Source organism: Protopterus annectens, chromosome 12.part0, assembly GCF_019279795.1.
Source record: "Protopterus annectens isolate FY-2018-M chromosome 12.part0, PAN1.0, whole genome shotgun sequence".
NCBI classification, from domain to species: Eukaryota; Metazoa; Chordata; order Ceratodontiformes; family Protopteridae; genus Protopterus; species Protopterus annectens.
In genome coordinates, this window is record NC_056746.1 from 928,100,002 (window position 1) to 928,120,630 (window position 20,629).

Below are 20,629 nucleotides of genomic sequence, written 5' to 3' on the forward strand. Positions count from 1 at the left end.
ACCAGCAACAGCTGTGCATATGTTAGAAATTTGGAGTGAAATTTGAAACCTTCCACACCTGAGAGAGGGGTGAGGACAACAAAGTATGTTGTACTGCCAATTATAATTATCAGTTTACATGTCCAGTGGACATGTGTGCGAAATGGGCAGCTATGTATGGGGTGTGATTTTTTTGCGGGAGCAGATTGCCCATTTTTTTTTCAGGTGATAGTGGAATGTGAGGTAGGGGAAGTATGTATGTTGTGGGAGGTAGGTTGGGGAGGTAAACAGACAAGACAAACAAGACGCATACAGGGGCAGAATATGACACATGGGGTGGGTGAACACAATTGACTGGGAAGGATGTTTGGAAATCGCAAGCCCATGAGCCCACAGACGGTAACAGTGGAACTGAGATCCCCACCCATGGGCAGTCACCACTGCACCTTCACAGCCCAGAAGGTGGCTGTGCTGGGGACTGCGTAGGAGGGGCAGGCTCACCTGTGAGTCACGCCACTCTTGCCTTGAGCTGGCATAGGGGATCAGCGACTGAACGCTGGATCTCCCTACGCACCACAGCCCTGACCCTTCGGAGGATGACAGGTGGCCCTTCTCCGCCCACGCTTGCACGGGGGGATGAGCCCCATCCCCTGCAGTGCTTCCACCCAAAGGTGGCACAGGACCAATGGAGGAGGGGGACCTGGGCTGGGCACCAGACCTGCTGGTGCCAGGTGCAATCGCCAGCTGAGGAGGGACAGGTGGGTCCGCTGGGACCGGCCTTCCCCATACGTTCTGTGTTTAGGTGTATTTAATGACAACATAGACAACAGCATTCCAAATTAGTTGTAACAGCATGCAGTAATATTCCCATTGACCCAACACACCAGGGTTCCAACAGTTGAACAGCAAGCATAACACATGCATATATTGAATGACAGTGGACATTCCAACAGCATGCAGGAATGATTGGTGGCAACAGGCCACCAAGATTGTGGTGTTTGAACAGGGCACATGCATCAAAGTAAATGCAGATATTTATAGAACAATAGGACATATGTCCCAACAAATGTTTTGAGATTACACATACCCATTGAGGTGTGGAATTGCATTGTTTATGCACATACAGTAGGGTGTAAAAAGATACCTCCATTAACATCTTATATATACTTATAGTTTACACTACATTCCTATTGACTGCAGGTGTATATCCCCTACATGCATTATTACACTAGGCAATGTGCATTAGGTTGTGTAATGGGTTTGGCTAGTTCATTATATAGCTTACCTATATCTGACATACTAACTGTCCAGGATGCAGATGTTACTGCTACGTATTTATATATTTTATTTATATTTATATATCTACATATCTGGATGTGTTCACGTGATGTTTTCAGTTATATTTCTACAGCCCCCTACATTTCTAGCAGCACACTCACATTTCTGGGGAACAGATTAACAAGCTACTCGTGTGCCAGATTTACCTATGCATGCCAGCCATTAAACAACTGTTGAGGACTGTATACATGCTTCACAGCTACTGCCACTCCCTTCATCCACTTTATATGGGACTGCACAACTGTGGGTTGACAGCGCTTAATACAACAGTAATATTTATATAATGCAAGAGTACAACAACATTTCAAAGTAAGTGACATGGACACACTCCAGGTATTATACCTTTACTAATTACATTACACACTTTTCTAGAGGCTCTCTCATTTATTTGATATTACTGTGCATGCAGAAGACTTATTCAAGACGTATTATACCTTTATTAATGGGTTACAACACTCTTTTTCAGGCTCACTCACTTATTGTATATAACAGTACATGCAGAGATATTATTCAGGACTTATTTTACCTTTATTAATGGGTTACAACACTCTTTTTCTGTCTCTCTCACTTATTTTATATAACAGTACATGCAGAGAAATTATTCAGGGTATTTTATGGCTTTATTATTGGGCTACAACACTTTTTTTCAGGCTCTCTCACTTATTTTATATAACAATACATGCAGAATAATTACTAACCTGCCTGGTGGCGCAGCCTTAGCAGCCTATCTGCATAGGCTTGCTGATTCGCAGCACGGACACCTGCAGTTGTGAAGTAAATGAAGGGATATTGAGACATACCTATCCATTATATAGACTACAATAGCATTTCTTACATACTTCATTCCATGGCTACCTACTCAGTACTGGGGCATCTTGCATGTCACGGGCCTCCTGTATCCATCGGTTCAGTTGGTCCTGCTTCCGTCTCTTCAGGTCTGCATGATGGTGATGGACCTGCTCACCAGTCTGAGGGACGCCTGTGGCACTGGTGAGATCATGAGCTAACCGGTTCCAAGCCTCTGCTTTGTAGTCCATCCCTTGAAACTGGCCCTGCAGGAGTCTTGACTCATGATGGTGGACAAGGAGCCAAACCATGTACTTTGACTCCTCGATGCCCCAGCGTTGGGCTCAAAAGCAAGTACCCTCTCCAGCACCAGCCATTCTGAATGCAGATGGGAGCTACAATCAGTTATGGCAAGTATTCCTGCCTATTGAGCTTAAATATGCCTCATTTCCCACACTTATTTGTGATTGGCCGTTTTTGAAAATTCTCAGCTAACAGCAAACCTGCTTAGCAATGGTTAAACTTCCATTTATAAGTATATGTATGTTAACAGTGGAAGTTTATGCTAAGCTGTCATGACTTAGTGGTTCAGTACTTTGATTATGGTGCACAGTGTCCCAGGTTCGAGCCTTGTCATTGCTTTTTATTTTACTACTGTCCAGACAGGCTAGGGGGTGTGGCTGTGTTTAGGCAACTTTGCTCAACTTTGCTCTATGTTGTTCCACGTTGCCCGACGTTTACGGACAGTGCGCTGGTTAGCACGGTGCGCAGCTCAGCGCAAACCTATTGCGCTACGTAAAGCACTGCTCAGCTATGGGCAACTATATTGCACTAGGTGAAGCGCTGCTTAGCTATGGGCAACTATATTGCGCTAGGTAAAGCGCGGCTTAGCTATGGGCAGCTATACTGCGCTGGGTACAACGTTGCTTAGCTATAGGCAATTATATGTCAATATCCTTAATGCTGCTCACCTTCTTATATTTCTATATATACATTTTGTTCACTAATAGATAGGCCATTTCAATGCTTTTTACTAAAATTTCATTCATATATGTCAGGAATTATTTTATATACTAATTTAAAACATAAAATAGAAAGGGGAGTGGTGGGACTAGAACCGGGAATGCCTCCTCTTTGTGTGAAGGCTGTACCACTACACTATTGCTATTTGGCTTAATTTGCATAAACATTTCTTATTATGCTCTTCGATGTTGAAATTGCTAACTGTAGCTAGGCAATGGGCACACTCACGCAAACATGTGCAAATACGGGCAGCTATATCGGGAATTATAAAAAAAAAAAAAAAAAAATTAAAAGTTTACATTTTACAATTACAAAAGGGTTTAGTATGTGGAGATGTGCAGTGTTTGCTATGTGTACATTTCAGCGGACTTGCTCATTGCACTTGTCATTTTCACATTTATATGGTTGCAGGGGCGTGGATATTTGGACTGCTCGGCAGTCCGACACTCCCCCTGCAGTCTTACACACTCCGTGTTAGCCTTCCAGTTGAGTCAGTGCACCCTTATGAATATGCATGGTGCGCTGACGTCATAGTCTTAGACGGCAGTCTCCGAGTAAGACTTGGTTAGTCTTACACAGAGGATTACTGAATCCCCCCCCTAAGTCTTCCCCAGTTCCCACAGTTTTGGTGGAACTAGAGGGAAAACGCCTCTCTTCATTGGTACCATCGGTGCCAACCTCGACTCCTGCATCTAAAGTACCAGTATCTACTCCAATGCAGACCATTTCTCACTCCTCGGTTCTACAGGCTTTGGAACCAAAGGAGTATTTTTTCAAGGTCTTACCAAAATCCAGATATTGACCCTTGTGTTAACCAGCCTCCAAGCCCATTTTTGGATAGACTCCAGTCTCCGTCACTCCATTTGGTCTGCTCTACCAAGAGCCTCACTGAATTCGATGTCCTGAGGCTTGTGGATCAGCTGCTGGTGGTGAGGGGATTAGCCTCTTCCTCAGTTCCCAGCACTTCAGGCTCAGAAACCTTACCAGTTTCACAGTCCATCCTCATCCGTCCTCTGACTCCAACTGACCCTTTGGAGTTTCTGGTTCTGACAGTCCCAGCATCGACTGCATTGGCGCTGGTGACAGCCTTGTCTCCAATGCTGATACCTGTCCTGAGCTCTTTGGTTCAGTCAGAACTGGAGATCTCAAGGGGTCGAAACTTAGTTGCCAGTTCTGGGGAGCATGGTTTAACACCAACATTGTTGGAACTGTTCATGCTTCTCGGAGCTTCAGCACACGTAACTTCAACTCCGGCTTCTGACTTGGGGGTGGTCGCTTTGGTGCATGGTGGGACCATGGTTTCAAAAGAGTCTGTTTTGATTCTGTGCTCCCATCCCTCTATGGGGGGACCTGCCTTCCAGACCATGGAGAGGGCCTTATCCATTTCAGGTTCCCAGTCGATTCCTCTTTCATCGGAGACCCTCCTTCTTCCTTCCCCTTGCCCACAGCTTCTACCAGTCCCTGACTTGGGACAGCAAGCACAGAAACCTCAGAATCCAACCATGATGGTTATATCCTCTTCCGGTGCTTCCCCAGCCAGTCCCACTGAGGAGTTGCCCCAGAAAAGGAAGTGCAAGAGGAAGCACTTAGACTTCCCTGAAGACTCATACACAGAGAATACTGACTTTGATGAAGGACAAGGTTCCCCAAAGTCACACCCTGACAATGACTCATTTGGAGATATCTTGGAGATCCTTAAACAGAGGGGTGGTTGGACTGCCCAGCAAACTTCCTCAGAGGAGTCAGTATATCTAGAGGCTTTCCATGCCCAGCCATCTACTGCCTAGATTTCTCCCCCTTGTGGATGATCTGATTAAGCTGATCGCTCAGAGGGCTTGGAAGATTTCTGACTCCATCAAACCCATTTCCAAGAGACGATACTACTGGCTTGGCTTATGTGAGTTTGTGGAGCCATTTAAGTCTCATTTTGTCAATGTCTCCTTTGATGGAGCATTCCTTTTTGGCCCCAAAGTTAAAGATATCCTTGCCAGATATGAGAAGGATGGAAAGACACTTTCTGCCATGGGCGTATGCTTTTCTACTCCTCAACAGCCCTATTCAAGAAACCAGAGGCGCGGAAGACCGTGGTTCAAAAAGTCCAAAGGGTCTTGCCAAGACTCGCGTGGTAATGATTCCCCCGGGGGCAGAGGGGGAGTTATAATGGAAGACATCATGCTAGAGGCAGAGGTAGCCCACAAAATCAGAGTTCCAGGGATTCCTTCCCTGGTAATTCCTATCATTGCTCATGAATGGAGGCCTGATTGCCTTCCTCTAGAGGCAGTCGGGGGTCAACTTTCCCTGCACCTACCTCTCTGGCTAACTATAACAATGGACAATCAGGCACAAAGTATCATAAACAGAGGTTGCAATATTCCCTTCTCCAAACAACCCAAATGACTAAAGAGAATCCCAGACATTCTACCTAGCCACAGGATGTGGCAGTATTAGAAATTCAAAAACTGCTCAACAAAAGAGCCATCCAAACAGTCCCACCAAACCAAATCAGATCTGGGGTTTACTCAAGATTCTTTTTAGTGCCAAAGAGAACCGGGGACTGGAGACCAATTTTGGATCTCAGTGTCTTGAACAAATCAGCTCAGCATACCAAATTCTGGATGGTCATGGTTCAGTCTATTCTCCCGTTGTTAGGGAAAGATGATTGGATGTGCTCAATAGATCTTCAGGATGCATATTATCACATCAAAATAGACAAACTGTCCAGAAGGTTTCTGCATTTCCAGCTGGGAGCCAGTCATTATTAGTTCAGAGCTATGCCCTTTAGTCTCACCACAGCCCCCTGGGTGTCCACCAAATGCATGGAGGTTGATGCAGCTCACTTCCGGTCGCAAGGATTCCAGGTGTTTCTATGCTTAGATGACTGGCTCATTACCGCAAACACCAGGCATCTACTACTACAAGCAAGGGACTACGTTCTTCACACTTGTTCCTCACTGGGGATTATAGTAAACTATGAAAAATCCTATCCAGAACCAACACAGCACTTGGAGTTCACAGGAGCAGTGTTAAACACAAGCATCTGTATTGTGTGTATTCCTCAAGAAAGACTTCAAAGGATAAAATCACAGGTCAGTCACATTATTCACAACAACCCAGTATCTGCCAGACTGATATTACAGACTCTAGGGTCCATGGTGGCCACCGTCACCTTAATTCCCCTTGAAAGGTTTCAGATGTGGATTCTACAATGGCTCTTGGTGTCACAATGATCATTTCTTGCACAAACAATGTTGCGTCAAATTTGAGTCACCAATTTATACAAAAAGGACCTGAGTTGGTGGCTCCATTCCAAACAACATCTTATTGGGCCGTCCATTTGTCCCTTCTCAACCCCAAGCCATAGTGACCATGGATGCATCCCGGATGGGGGGGGGGGCATTATCTGAGTAAGACATTCCAAGGCACTTGGTCCCAGTTGGAGGTCAGTTTGAACATTAATGTTCTAGAGATGATGGTAGTGCTTCTGGCATTGCAAGCATTCTAGTAAACCCTCCCTTCTGGAACAGTTGCAATACAAATAGACAATATGTCAGTGGTTTGATATATCCACAAACAAGGGGTAATCTGATCTTGCCCTCTTTCTTGAGAAGCTCTCAGAGTTTGGCAATGGGCATTTTCTACAGACTGCTTTCTAATTACAACACACATTCTGGGGAGCTCCAATGTGATTGCAGACAAATTGAGCAGGAGCATCCTAATGCCTCACGAGTGGTCTCTCAACCTTTTGGTGGTGGAAAGGATATTCCGTTGATGAGGCCAACCCTGCTGTGATCTCTTTGCATCCCCTCTGAACAACAAGTGCAGCAGTTACTTTGCCCTGATCCCCCCCCAAGAGAGTCACCGAGAGATGCTTTTGTATGTCTTTCCCCCCATTTTCCCTTATTTCCCAGCTTCTGAAAAAAGGCATCAGGTTGAAGAACAAGATAATCCTCATTGTTCCATTTTGGCCTTGACAGATATGGTTTCTCTTCCTGTGGCCTCACTTAATTCAGAAACCCTGGACACCAGACCCAACTCCAGACCTACTGTCCCATCCAGAGGGACTCTTTCACCCAAATCTTCAAAACATCAAGCTCACAGCATGGCTTCTCCAGTTCCAGTGATTGTCAGGCATATTAATCACTTCCCCTGTTTAACAAATTATTTTAGCCTCTCACAAGGTTTCAACTAGATGGTTATACAGTAGTAAATGACAACAATTTTCAACATGGTCTACGGACAACAATCTTGACCCCTATTCTGCACCAGTTTATAAGGTCTTAGAATTCTTAGCATCACTTTTTGATTCAGAAGCATCCTCCTCAACTACACAGGTTTATCTAACTGCAATTTCAAATTTCCATAATGGCTTAAATGAAACAACGCTGATGTCTCATACATTTTTTAAAGCCTTTTTGAAAGGCATATTACTGCTGAGACCACCATACAAGGATCCATCTAATCTATTCCTTGGGACTTGAATTTGGTACTACAATCTCTCATTAATTCCCCATTTGAACCATCTGCAAGTTGTGAGTTGAAGTATTTATCCTGGAAAACTGATTGCTATTACTTCTGCTAGAAGAGTATCTGAGTTACAGGCCTTATCTTGCAAGCCTTCTTACCTAATTTTTCATAAGGACAGGGTGCCTTTGCGGACAAATCCTTCCTTTTTACCAAAAGTAGTGTCTGACACCAATATTAATCAGGCTATACAACTTCAAGTATTTTCCCAATTTTTCAAACAAAGCTGAATATTATCTGCATTTACTGGATGTTCAGACGGTTTCATTTTTATCTTCACAGAACAAAAGAATTCAGAAAATCCGATCAACTATTTCTTTCATTCTCTACTGTTGCTATGGGCAAGCCAGTCTCTAAGGTTACTCTAACTAGATGGCACAAGGACTGCATAACCTTGTTTACAATAAAATGAAAGTGCAGCCGCTAGGGCCTGTTAAAGCACATTCTATGAGGGCAATAGCCACTTCTACAGTTTTCCATGTCAGGGCGTCTATAGTTGACATATGCGCAGCAGCTACTTGGGCATCTCTGCATACCTTTATTACTCATTACAAGTTAGATATGATCTCCAGAGGATGAACTTCCTTTGGTTTGATGATGCTCAGGAATATTCTCCTGCGAGACCTCCCAGGATTTTGGTAACTGGGGACTCTGTCCTACAGTCAAGGATTAAGTGAAGCTTGACAACATCAGATAAAGAAATTATGTCTTATCATAACATTCCATCTGTGTTATTGATCTTCACTTATAATTGACATCCCCACTCTCCTTCCCCCAGCTTTTCAGGCTACTTGGTGGAGCAGACCTATCCCTCTGGTCTACATTATTCTCTTATGAGTACAGATATGGTCTCTAATCTTTTTTTTTTTTTCTGGTCTGTCACTATTTTATGCAAACTTGATTTTTTGTAACCTAGACAGGAGCATAATGGGTAGAGCTAAGCTCGAGAGGTTTTGGAGGGCATGAGCTGGAATAACGGATGAGTCAGTTCCGAGATACAGAACAGAACTGCCACAGTCAAGGATAAGTGAAGATCGACAACACAGATGGAACATTATGGTAAGATGTTTTTTTTCTTGTAAGTACATAATCTGTTTTCCAGATTTTATGTTGGGTCTTGTTGGCTCTTGGATTTGTTGAGATAGTTCATGGCCTGCCAGAATGTTTACATTTTCTTTGCTTAACATATTGATGTTAAAATCTCCTAGAAGTATAATATTTTGGAAGGCAAGGCAGCCTTATATATTGGAAGTAGTAGGGTTTGAAATCTGTATGTTTGTTGGCCGAGGGGGAAGAAGGGAGGCTACAGCTATGTGAATTGTGCAGTGTTCATCAATGGTTATGTTAAGAATGATCAAGTTGTGATTTAATGGATTGGCATTTGGAGCTCGATTAAACATAGAGATATACAAAGTGGATTTTTGTAGGAGCATTGTTTTGCCACATACATTTGTTATGCTTGTCATTTGGAAAATAATGTTGTAAGCTGGATGTGTCATCTTCAATCCAAGATTTGGTGATTCTGACAATGTTGGGAGAGTGGGAGGTAAGGAAGGAGTCTAGTTCAACAATTTTGCTTAAAATGTTGCACGCACTGATAAAGTAAAATGAGGTGGGAGGTTGTGTTAAAACTGATTTGGTATCTAAGGACTTGGATTTTGTTCTTTGCCAGAGATTGAGCAGGATAAAAATGGGTGCAACGTGGAAGAGGGTTTTTAGGGATTATATTATAAATAGGTGCTTTGCTGTTTAGGCCTAGGAAGGTTGTCATTGTCAGTTTTTTTCAGTAAAGTAGAAGTTCAATAGTTTAGAGAAATAGTACAGGAAGTATGTAGTGTGGTGCTTTTTGGTGTGTATAGGTTCAGTTTAGGTTTGTAAGCTGTTGGTTATAAATGGGTAACATAATAATTTGGGTTCCCTGAGGACTTACTGTGAAAATGTTTTGTAGGACTTGATTATTTTTTGAAAGTTATTCCAGTGTTAAAAGTAGAGAAAAGTAGGTTATAGTCCATAGGATTATGACATGCATGGTAGACCACAATTTCAATTTTAAGGGAGTGTGATTGGCACTGTAGTATTTTAGACAGTAAGATGATGTTGCTGAGAATAGAATATTGTTGAGCAATCACTACAGGGCAATTGTGTACACCAGGGTACTGGTTTACATGTTGATGTGAGGGATGAAATAATAAGCAGCTTTTAATAATTCTGAAACAGTTTGTGATGCAAAAGTTTAATTATGTATATTTTTGTTAAGGTCAGCCATTGTATATGAAGTGAATACTAGTGAATTTGAAGAGTTAGATGGACAGTAGTCAATGAATAAGAGACGGTTTTAAGAACTGAATATTTGTCTTTAAGTGGATGTTACAAGGTCTTTATAAGTGAACATGAACAGAGCAGTATAAGAACAGAGAAGGGAAGGACAGCAGAGAACAAAGTAGGCCAGTCCTCCTGCAACAGTGGGAGTCAGTCATGCTGTGCATGCATAGTACTAAATAACCTTAGAACACTGTGGAGGTTCAGGTAAGAAGTCTATTTAAATAGTTGGTAAAACAAAAGTGGCAGCAGATGTAAAATATACGGCTAAGAACAAATAAGGACATCAACAATATGGAAGCAAGTGAGGTGGGGGAAAGGGATCCACTAGCTGAGACAATACAACAGGAGGGCAGATGATGCAACAATACTTACAACTTATAGAAACTAGGTCTAGGTAGGTAAAGAGGTAGCACAGTAGTAATATGATTCTAAAAATAGAAGTAAATGTGGTTGAAAGCAAGGCAGCAAGCATTACCCAGAATGTTAGTTTAAACTTCAAAACAATTTAGGCAAAAACAACAGGGACACTAGGAAGTGACCTGCATGAAAGCCTGAAAAATAAAATTTGAAATTTCTGAGTGATACAGCTGAATTACTGTTGTAATGATGTACTTGGCAAAATATGACACATTATTGCACAGCTTGCACCAAGGTCAACATACAGTCTAATACATTGAAAGCACAAACACTTCCATAGACCTCTGCAGGCACACACATAGGAGATGAAGACACCCTGTATACATCAAAGAAATGATCAGAGCAAGTCCACTAAGCAGCACTATAGTGTAAGGATGGACAGCATTGGTCTAAGCTGTACAGTTGAATAACGTAAATTGTAAGTAGAAATGGAGCAGTAAGCAGCATGGACATCTCTGAGTGGCAGAAATCAGTAAAATACAGCAAAATGGTACACAAAGAAGCATGGAAGCACTAGGGCAAATAGAGAGTAAAGTAATGTAGGAAGAATGAAGGATAACAATGAACAGTTGCAAACATATCAGTAAGGGAGCAGACAGCAGCAAAGATGGGTTATGGTGACAGAGCAGTGATGCAAAGCAGAAAGGAGCATTAGGCAGCACAGAAGAGGTGTAGATCACAGAAAAGAAAAGACTACAGCAGGATGAGTGTGTACAGCAAACATACAATGCCAAATGGAGAAAGTCCTGCTAGCAATCATTAAACAGCATGAAACCTACAAAGAACAAAGGTTAAACTCTGGAGCAAGAAGTAGTAGCAATATTTTGTACACTACATAATACAATATAAAGCATTCAGACCAATAACACAATGCCTACATATCACATATCTGTGGAGCTTCTAGCATGTTATCCATGGTAGACTTGATTACAAGAGGAGGAGGTGTGAAAAATGTATGAAAACAGTTTATTTATACATATGCCACTGATATTTATGTAAACAGAACAGAGAGATAGGTACAGGCCAATTTAACAGAAATCACAGACATAATTTATGAAAGGGGACAGACCTGTGGTCTTAGCAGAAGTCATTCAATCTGCTTGTGAGTACTGCTTATATCACCTTATAACACTGCTGAGAAGCAGGTAAGAGGTATATTTAGATAGTTGGTAAACTAAAACCCTTTTAAACAAAAGAGGCAACACGCATAAAATAAATATCTGCTGTCAACAGATTAAGGGCATTGTAACATGCTGACTTCACCTGGGGTGCATATTGAGGGGTTTTACACTAAAACAGTTTTCCTATAGACAGGACAGGTCTGTGAAGGAAAGTATAGTCCTTACCATGAGCAGGTAGACATGTCTCAATTGAAACCAGTGTGGGGTTAGGTGAATATAGAGTCCAAAATGTTTAATGCTGCTAGAGTATGGCCAATTCCTGAGGGAGAGAGTTAAGAGGAGTCTTCAGGACCTGAGAACAAACCCTGTTTAACTAAAAGGCATTTCTAAAAGGTGCATTGAAGGAATTCTTATCCTGTGTTTGAGAAACTGTTCTCCCTGTCTGAACAAAATAAATTCCTTGGGTGGTAAATTCTATTGAAAGCTGGAGGGAAGAGAATGAATTGTGCTTTTTTCATTTATTCATTCATTATTTTTTTATTGGACAAGCAATATGAGAATGCAACAGAAAGCTTTAAATTAAGCTGGGAACATTTCTGCATTTTGTACTTGGACTATTTGTATCCTGGAAAAATTGTTCAAAAGATAGTTGCATCCTGATCTATGTTATTCCCCCAAGCTGAAGAGACACATAATGTGAAGTTGTTCTATCTCGCCGTTCATTCTTACAGATGGATTCTGAGCCAATCCTCGGCTCCGAGTCGGCCAACTACAAAGCTCGAGGTCTTCAGACAGCTCAAGGCCAAGTCCCTATCCCATGATGCACCTTGAGTTACCTCAGATCTAGTTTGCTGCTGCAACAGATCGGAGATTTCCTCACAGCTTGGGCCAGTATAATAATTTTTTGCTAGAAAAAATTCCTCTTTTCAACTTTATAACGTTATAACTTTTAATATCTTGTTAAACTAGTGTTAGCTTTAATTGTGATAGTTCCTGTTAGTCTCTTTGGCCATCATTTATATAGGCCTTTAGTATCTCCCTTCCCTTTCTTTGGTGTGCCTTTATATATAATTTGCTTTTTAAGGGCTGCTTACTATTTGAATTCTATAGTGTTGTTTCAAGTTGTTGAACACTTGTGTGTGTGTGTGTGTGTGTGTGTGTGTGTGTGTGTGTGTGTGTGTGTGTGTGTGTGTGTGTGTGTGTGTGTGTGTGTGTGTGTGTGTGTGTGTGTGTGTGTGTGTGTGTGTGTGTGTGTGTGTGTGTGTGTGTGTGTGTATGTCTCTGTGTCTGTGTGTGTGTGTGTGTGTGTGTCTCTGTGTCTCTGTGTGTGTGTGTGTGTGTGTGTGTGTGTGTGTGTGTGTGTGTGTGTGTGTGTGTGTGTGTGTGTATTTTTTGATAATACAAGTTTGCTTGTGTGCATTTAAATATTTTTCATTGCTGACCAGGATAAGGAGAAACAACCAAAGTCTGGGTTTAAAAAATGTCCAAAGTTTGAACAAAAGATGTCTGTGACTGATGGTCATGTTAATTGTGTTTATTGTTTGGGTGCTTTGCACTTGCAAGAGAGTTGCTCCATCTGCCATTCCTTTAGTAGCCATGTACTTCATGAAAGGAAAAGAAAGTTTATTGACAGAGGGCTATTAAAATCATCCTTTCAAGAAGCTTTGGGTGACCATGATAAAGCTAGTCAGTCTCCGACATCTTCCAAGCCCTCTAAGGCTTCATCATCAGTTTGGACAAAATCAAAAAAAAAACCTTCGGTGTAGGCTCCACAGCCTTCGGAGCCGAGCATCTTATCTTTTTGGAGCCAATCCCCAGTCCTGGAATCGGTCTCTGCAGTATTGAAATCACCAATCCTCCAGTCGGTACCACCCTCTATCCATTCATCTTGGTCCTCGATAAGCCTATCCGATTTGGATGTGAATCGTATGGTGCAGAAGTTGTTACAGGCACCAGCGTTTGCAAAATTTTTATCGGTTCTGACTCAACTGGTTTCGGAACCAAAAACTGTTCCTCCATCTACTTCTTTTCCTCCTCCAAGCCATACCGGTCCGTCGGAGCCAGAGGAGTTGGACCTTATAATTGTGGAGCCTTTGGAACTGACGGCTGCTCCAGTGCCATCGGTTCCAATTACTCAGACTTCCTTGGTGCCCATCGAGGAGTCTAGGGGCCAACACTTGCTGGTCAAGTCTGGGGAGGATAGTCGGACCGACCTGTGGGTCCTGACTTTACTTTTCGGAGCTTCGGCTCAGATGAGTTCGGCTCTTACCTCTGGATTGGAGCCCACTGTTTCGGTGCTGAGGGAATCATCTGTTTCTTCAGATCCAGCAGTTCCTTCTCACCAGAGCAGTGATGCAGGACATCCATAAATTCAGGAACAACTACCTCTTCCCCAAAAGCACCTGTGTCTACTTCTGCCTCGCAGATCCCTTTGAAGCGTAGAGACCCTGAGCCTCAGGAAGCCCCCACTTTGGTCCCTGCTCTTCCAAGACCTCATCAGAAGCTCCCGCTGGTGAGGTTCCCAGGAAGAGAATTTGCAAGAGGAAACATCTAGACTCCTTGCAAGAGTCTCTCACATCTGGCACTGACTTAGATGAATCAGAAGGGTCCCCACGGTCCTCCTCTAAAGATATCTCATTTGCAGATATATTGGAAATCCTTAAGCAGAGGGGTGGCTGGAAGCCCACCAACCCTACTGAAGATGAGTCGGTCCTCCTGAAAGCTTTCAGGTCTCAGCCCTCCACCTCTTGGGTGTCTGTGCCCTTCGAAGAGCTTATGGAGCAGGTCTCATGAAGGGCGTGAGAGTCTCCGGACACCATGGAGCCTGTCCCTAGGAGGCCCAATAAATTTATTTCTGCCCCTCATGATAAGACCTTTCTCACTAAGGGAGTGCCTGTTGATGCCATGGTGGTAGCAGCAGCCACCAAAAAGGAGATGTCAGAAATGTCTTCCTCTAACCATCCTTCTAACAGAGACTCTAGGATCATGGCTAGGTATGGAAAGCACATGTATAGTTCATCGACTTTTGCCATGCGTTCACTGAACTACCTTACAAATTTCACAAGACTGCAAAAAGACCTCCTAAAAGAACTTGGAGATACTCTGCAGGGTATGGTAGCTGAGGGAGCTTCAGACAAGGTTGCATCCCAGCTTCCTACCCTTAATTCCATGGTGAACTCTTCTACGCATCTGATCTCATATGCAGCTGATGGAATGAGTAGGGCAGCGAGTACAGGAATTGCTCTCAGGAGACACTCCTGGATGCACTTATGTTCCTTTGTGGAGCCCTTTAAGTCATCCTTTGTCAGTACCCCTTTTGATGGCTTGTCTCTTTTCGGGCCCAAAGTTAAGGAAACCTTGACCAGGTGTGAGCAGGAAGAAAAGACTCCGTCTGCTGTCAGAGTTCATTTTTCCACCCCTACTAGACCCTACCCAAAGGGTCAAAAGGGAGGAAAGATGTGGTTTTGAAAAGCCCAAGGAGCCTTTCTGAACACACATGGTGAGCCCTCTCCAGGGGCAGAGGAGGGGGCAATAATGGAAGATGTCACCCTCGCAGCAGGGGGGTCCGCAAAACCAGGGCGACAGAGACCAGATCTTTGGGAAGCTCTACCAGTGCTCCTGAAAGGAGGCCTGACTGTCCTACTCTGGAGGCAGTCGGGGTCACTTATCTTTGTATCCAGATGCCTGGCTAAAAATAATAAACAACAACTGGGTACAAAGCATAGTTTCCAGAGGATATTTTATTCCCTTCACAATTCCCCTCCATTGATAACAAAAATCCCAGATGTTCCACCCAGTTACAGGGAACAAGCAACAGTAGAGGTCCAAACATTGCTAAGAAAAAGAGTCACCAAATAGTATAAACACTCGGCACAAACGCTAGGAACCAAGAGTGGACACGTTTGCAATAAAAGGCCATCTTCCTCAAAATTTATTTATATATATATATATATTTTATTTATATATTTATATATATATATATTTTATATATATATTTTTATATATTTTCTATTTATATGGGTCAATATTTCAGTACTTTATTTCACGAAACATAGTATTTTATTTCACTAAACAAAATATATGTGTTTTTATGAATGGAATCAATTGTTTATTTGTATGGATTGATGTATACAAAATACTGGTATGGTGAATTATTGTTCTAACAAGAAGACTCACAGTAATCAAATTCAGCAAGTCAGCCCCATTCATCTGTGTGTGTATATGTGTGTATATATATATATATATATATATATATATATATATATATATATATATATATATATATATATATAGGTATATGTACCTTTAACTTTATTGGTTATGTGATACTAATTACTTGGTATTTTACTAGTTCATTAATTTGAACTATGGGTAGTATTTAAGGAGTAAATCAACTATTTGAATTGATTCTGAAGAGGTCTCCAGTGGGAGACGAAAGTGCTAAATCGCGTTATTGATTGTATTCTATTTTATTTTTTTCATTCATTACCCAGTTTATATCGTGTTTTTTACTATTCTTTTGGTGTACATCTGTCGGTGTCTAATAAAAGATATTATTGGATTACTTTGGTCGAAGTATTGGTGTATGAACCATGCAGATACTGGAGGAGTTAGTGGAGGTGTTGTGATTTTGAGGAAGACGGCCTTTTATTGCAGCCATGTCCACTCTTGGTTCCTAGCGTTTGTGGCGAGTGTTAATACTATTTGGTGACAGTTCGTTTTTTCTGTGGTCCGGTTTCGAGGAGTCTCCTGGAAAGAATTTGGATTTTTTGATTTTTTTCACCTTTCACTCCCCACTATAGTATGGACGGTTCTAGTTTATTGAGTGAGTTGGTTCGAGTGATCCAGAACCACTCACAATCTACTAATTCTCCGGGGGATACAGGGAACAAAATACCTTGTGCACAAAGTAGTCCGCAGGTTCGTGACAACGCGGATATGATGTCAGACGCCAGGATGGAGTCTAATGGAGCGACGAGGAGAGTTGATACCCGAGATAACTTTGGCAATAAATGTTTGGGTAATGGACACTATAAGGACAGAGTGCAATCAGGTACTGGAGTTTCTAATAACTTTTCACAATACGACAAAATAGACTTTAACTCATGGCTGAATAAATCTTTTGTTAAAACGAACAGAGCACACGAAGGTGACTGTGAACGCACTATGGACTATAAAGAGAAATGTAAAGTTTTTAAATCTATACTTATAAGATATAAAAGTTTAGCTGTTGAAAACTGGTATTTTAATCAATGTCTTAAGGATAAAATTGTTCCGAAGGGGCTTAGGATTAATAAGTTCCCTAGTAATATTAATGACAATATGGATGGTGAACTGTTTAAAAGTATAAGTAGTATTTTTAATGAATGTGGGCTGGCTATGCTTAAAGTACTTATTAATTTCAATGAGAAGAAAATGGAGTTGGATAAAAAGGAAATAGATAGATTATATAAATAAATTAATGAAGATTTATTTTTTTCAGTAGAAGAATATAAAATTGTCTTTACGAGAACATTGTATGATGTTGACAATACAGTCACACGAAGTTATAGTAGAAAATTGTCTAAACTTGAAAGAGATTTGAATGATTACAAATGTGGGACAGCTTACAATTCTAGCAATAACTGGCAGTATTCACAAGCTAGGAAATACGGGGCGGAGAATATGCATAAAACATACAGGCATGAGTATTATGCTGGTAATAACAATAGAGGTAATAACAACAATCAAGGACAATATATGCATCAGTCCTATGAGCAGGACTTCTATGAAGACCTAAGAAATGTTTCTAGGGAGGGGGTCCCTTTAGATGTAGAAGGCCCGGGGAGGTCAGAGAGACTGAGGAACCGGGCCCAACAACAACCCTCCTATGCACAAATAGCAGAGAACCATCACCAACAAGGTTATACAAGGAGAACTTACAGATAGTGACTAACAGTTGTGATGTGTTTGTCACTAGTACTGCTACAAATGAATTGCTTCATGATGACAATTTTTCATCTATAATTTATTCTTCTGATGGTTTTAAAATTTTTAATTATTCAGATGTTATTATTAATGATGTTTATTTTAAACTATTTATTAAAGGATTTACATTTGTGCCAGTAAAGAAACCAGGAATAGAAAATATTATTTTGGACATTAAAACTTTCACTAGAAAGTTGAATTTTAGACATATGTTTAAGCAAGATAACAATAATAATTTTGTGGCCAACAAACTACAAAGGAGTAGTACATATAATCCCACGCTTCAGCAGGATATTTTGCACTTTGAGAACATTCGTATTAGAAAGGTTAGATCTGAATACAAACAAGACAAACATGAATATGGTAGTAATTTAACCAAAGAAGAATGTAGTCTTTTACACGAACTTGGGGGTAATAGCAAGATTCGTGTGATGAAACCTGACAAAGGAGGGGGCGTGGTTATTATGGATCAGTGGGATTACACTAACAGGATGTTGGAGATTTTAAATGACAATAGTAGATATGCATTGGTTTCAAAGAATGAAATAAACATAGCCTATAGGAAAATTGACTATATTTTAGAGGATAATTTATTACAAGGCCTCATTGATAGTCACCTATACAATATTTTGAAGGTGAACAAACCAATAATTCCAGCCATATTTGGTATTCCTAAGACTCACAAGAATGTAGCTGATCCTCCAATGAGGCCCATTGTGTCATCCCAAGGATCTAAGACTCAACCTTTTGCCATATATGTTGACACCAAGTTAAAAAGCTTTCACACTAAATATCCACACATACTGGTTGATTCATGGGATTTTTTACAAAAAATAGGTAAAGATCCATACAATGATGAAAGTATATTTATTACAGTTGATGTTAAGGACTTATTTTCGGTCATACCACACAGTGTAGGTATGGAATGGTTTGAAGAAATGATACTTGAGATGAATTTGTTGACAAATGATGAGTTTAAATTGATATTGGAATGTGTGGAGTTAGTTTTAAAAAACAATTATATATTTTTCCAGGGGGATGTGTACCACCAAAAACAAGGAGTCGCTATGGGTTCGGCCTGTGCCCCATTATATGTGAATATAGTTATGTTATATTGGGAGAAACACTGTTTTTTTGGTGTGATTTTTTCAAACATGTTAATAGTTATTACCGATTTTTGGACGATATTTTTATTGTATGGAATGGACTGGAAGTGCTTATTGATGGTTTAATAACTTATATTAATAGTAGTACCACTTTTTTAAAGTTTACACATGAAATTAATAAATATGAAATTAATTTTCTAGATATTAAGTTGCAAAAAGATTATGTTACTAGTAAGTACAAATCAAAGATATATAGAAAGAAGTACCATTCCAATACTTACCTTCATTTTGATAGTGACCACCCTATCTTATTGAAAAAGAACATTGTAAAGGGACAAATGATAAGAATAGCAAGGATGACATCAGAGAGAGATGACTTTCTTTTAGAGGTGGATAATTTACAAAAAATGTTCCAGCAGAAGGGTTACCCCCTGGATCTGATTAAGAATGTGAAACAATATGTAATTGGTAAAAGAGAAACACATTATAAACCCCTTTTATATAAGCAGGAGGTGATTAATTCATTGGAGGTGGATAATGGTAAGAGAAATTTCAAGAATAATTTAGTTACTACTCCTTTTTTAACTTTAACTTATTACAAAGGCATTAAATGGCTTAAGAAATGTATTGATGATACATGGGAGGTGTTTAAAACTATGCCTACCAGAGTGACTATTTTTCAGGATAAACTTACATACAGCTTTAGAAGAAATCAAAATTTGAAGAACATCTTTGAGAAAAAGAAAAATACAGGGGTAGGTGAAGTAGTATCCAATAGAATTGGTACATTTAGGTGTGGGAGGTGTTCACAGTGTTCGTTTATTGCGGACAAGAAAACTTTGTGGATTCCTAGTCTAGGTATGACCCTGAAATCTAAGAGATATAGTAGCTGTTATACCAAAGGTGTGATTTATTTAGCCTTTTGTAAAAACTGTTGGGCATTTTATGTAGGGAAAACGGTAAGACACCTAAGAAGAAAAATATATGAACATATGAGGGATATCAATAGAAAGGATGTAAACAATGCACTTTATAGACATTTGTTAACATGCCAGCAAGCTGATTTTAAATTTTGGGTATTGGAAGAAATGGAACAACTGGAAAGGGGTGGTGATTGGGAGACAAGATTAGAATACAGGGAAATGATTTGGCAATTGAAAATGGATGCCTGCTATGGCAAGGGGTTGAATGACCATGTCTCCATTACATCTGCCCTTAAATTACTAGCAGAAGACCCAAAGAGAAATTTAAATTAATATTATTATTAATATTCATATTAATAATAATCTTGATGGTTGTTTAGAATAACAAAATTCCCCAATATTATTTTCCTTCTAATTGGTTATATATCTTTATTGGATTTATTTCTGTACCCTTGTGGTTTTATTCACACCAGCATTTTTTAATTCATTTTTGGCATTAATAGTATTTGTAATATATTATATCAATATCAATATTTATTTTTATATAGTAACTATATCTCTTTCAAGAATTTGTTCATATGTCTAATTGTTTAACATTTTAAGGACAGCTATATGGAATTTTGATATTATTTTATTAAATTTTATTATAATATTCAATACTTAATCTAGTCACATTTGACGTGGAGTGCAGTTTTTTACAATATATATTTTTCACAATATATATTTTTTACAATATTTACAATATATATTTTTTATAATTTTTTTACAACATATCTATATATATGTATTCATATTATTTATATTGATTTCCTTGTAGTTTTTTTATTTATATATATATATATATATATATATATATATATATTTTATTTATATATATATATATATATATTTTTATATATATGTTTTTATATATTTTCTATTTATATGGGTCAATATTTCAGTACTTTATTTCATGAAACATAGTATTTTATTTCACTAAACAAAATATATAAGTGTTTTTATGAATGGAATCAATTGTTTATTTGTATGGATTGATGTATACAGAATACTGGTATGGTGAATTATTGTTCTAACAAGAAGACTCACAGTAATCAAATTCAGCAAGTCAGCCCCATTCATCTGTGTG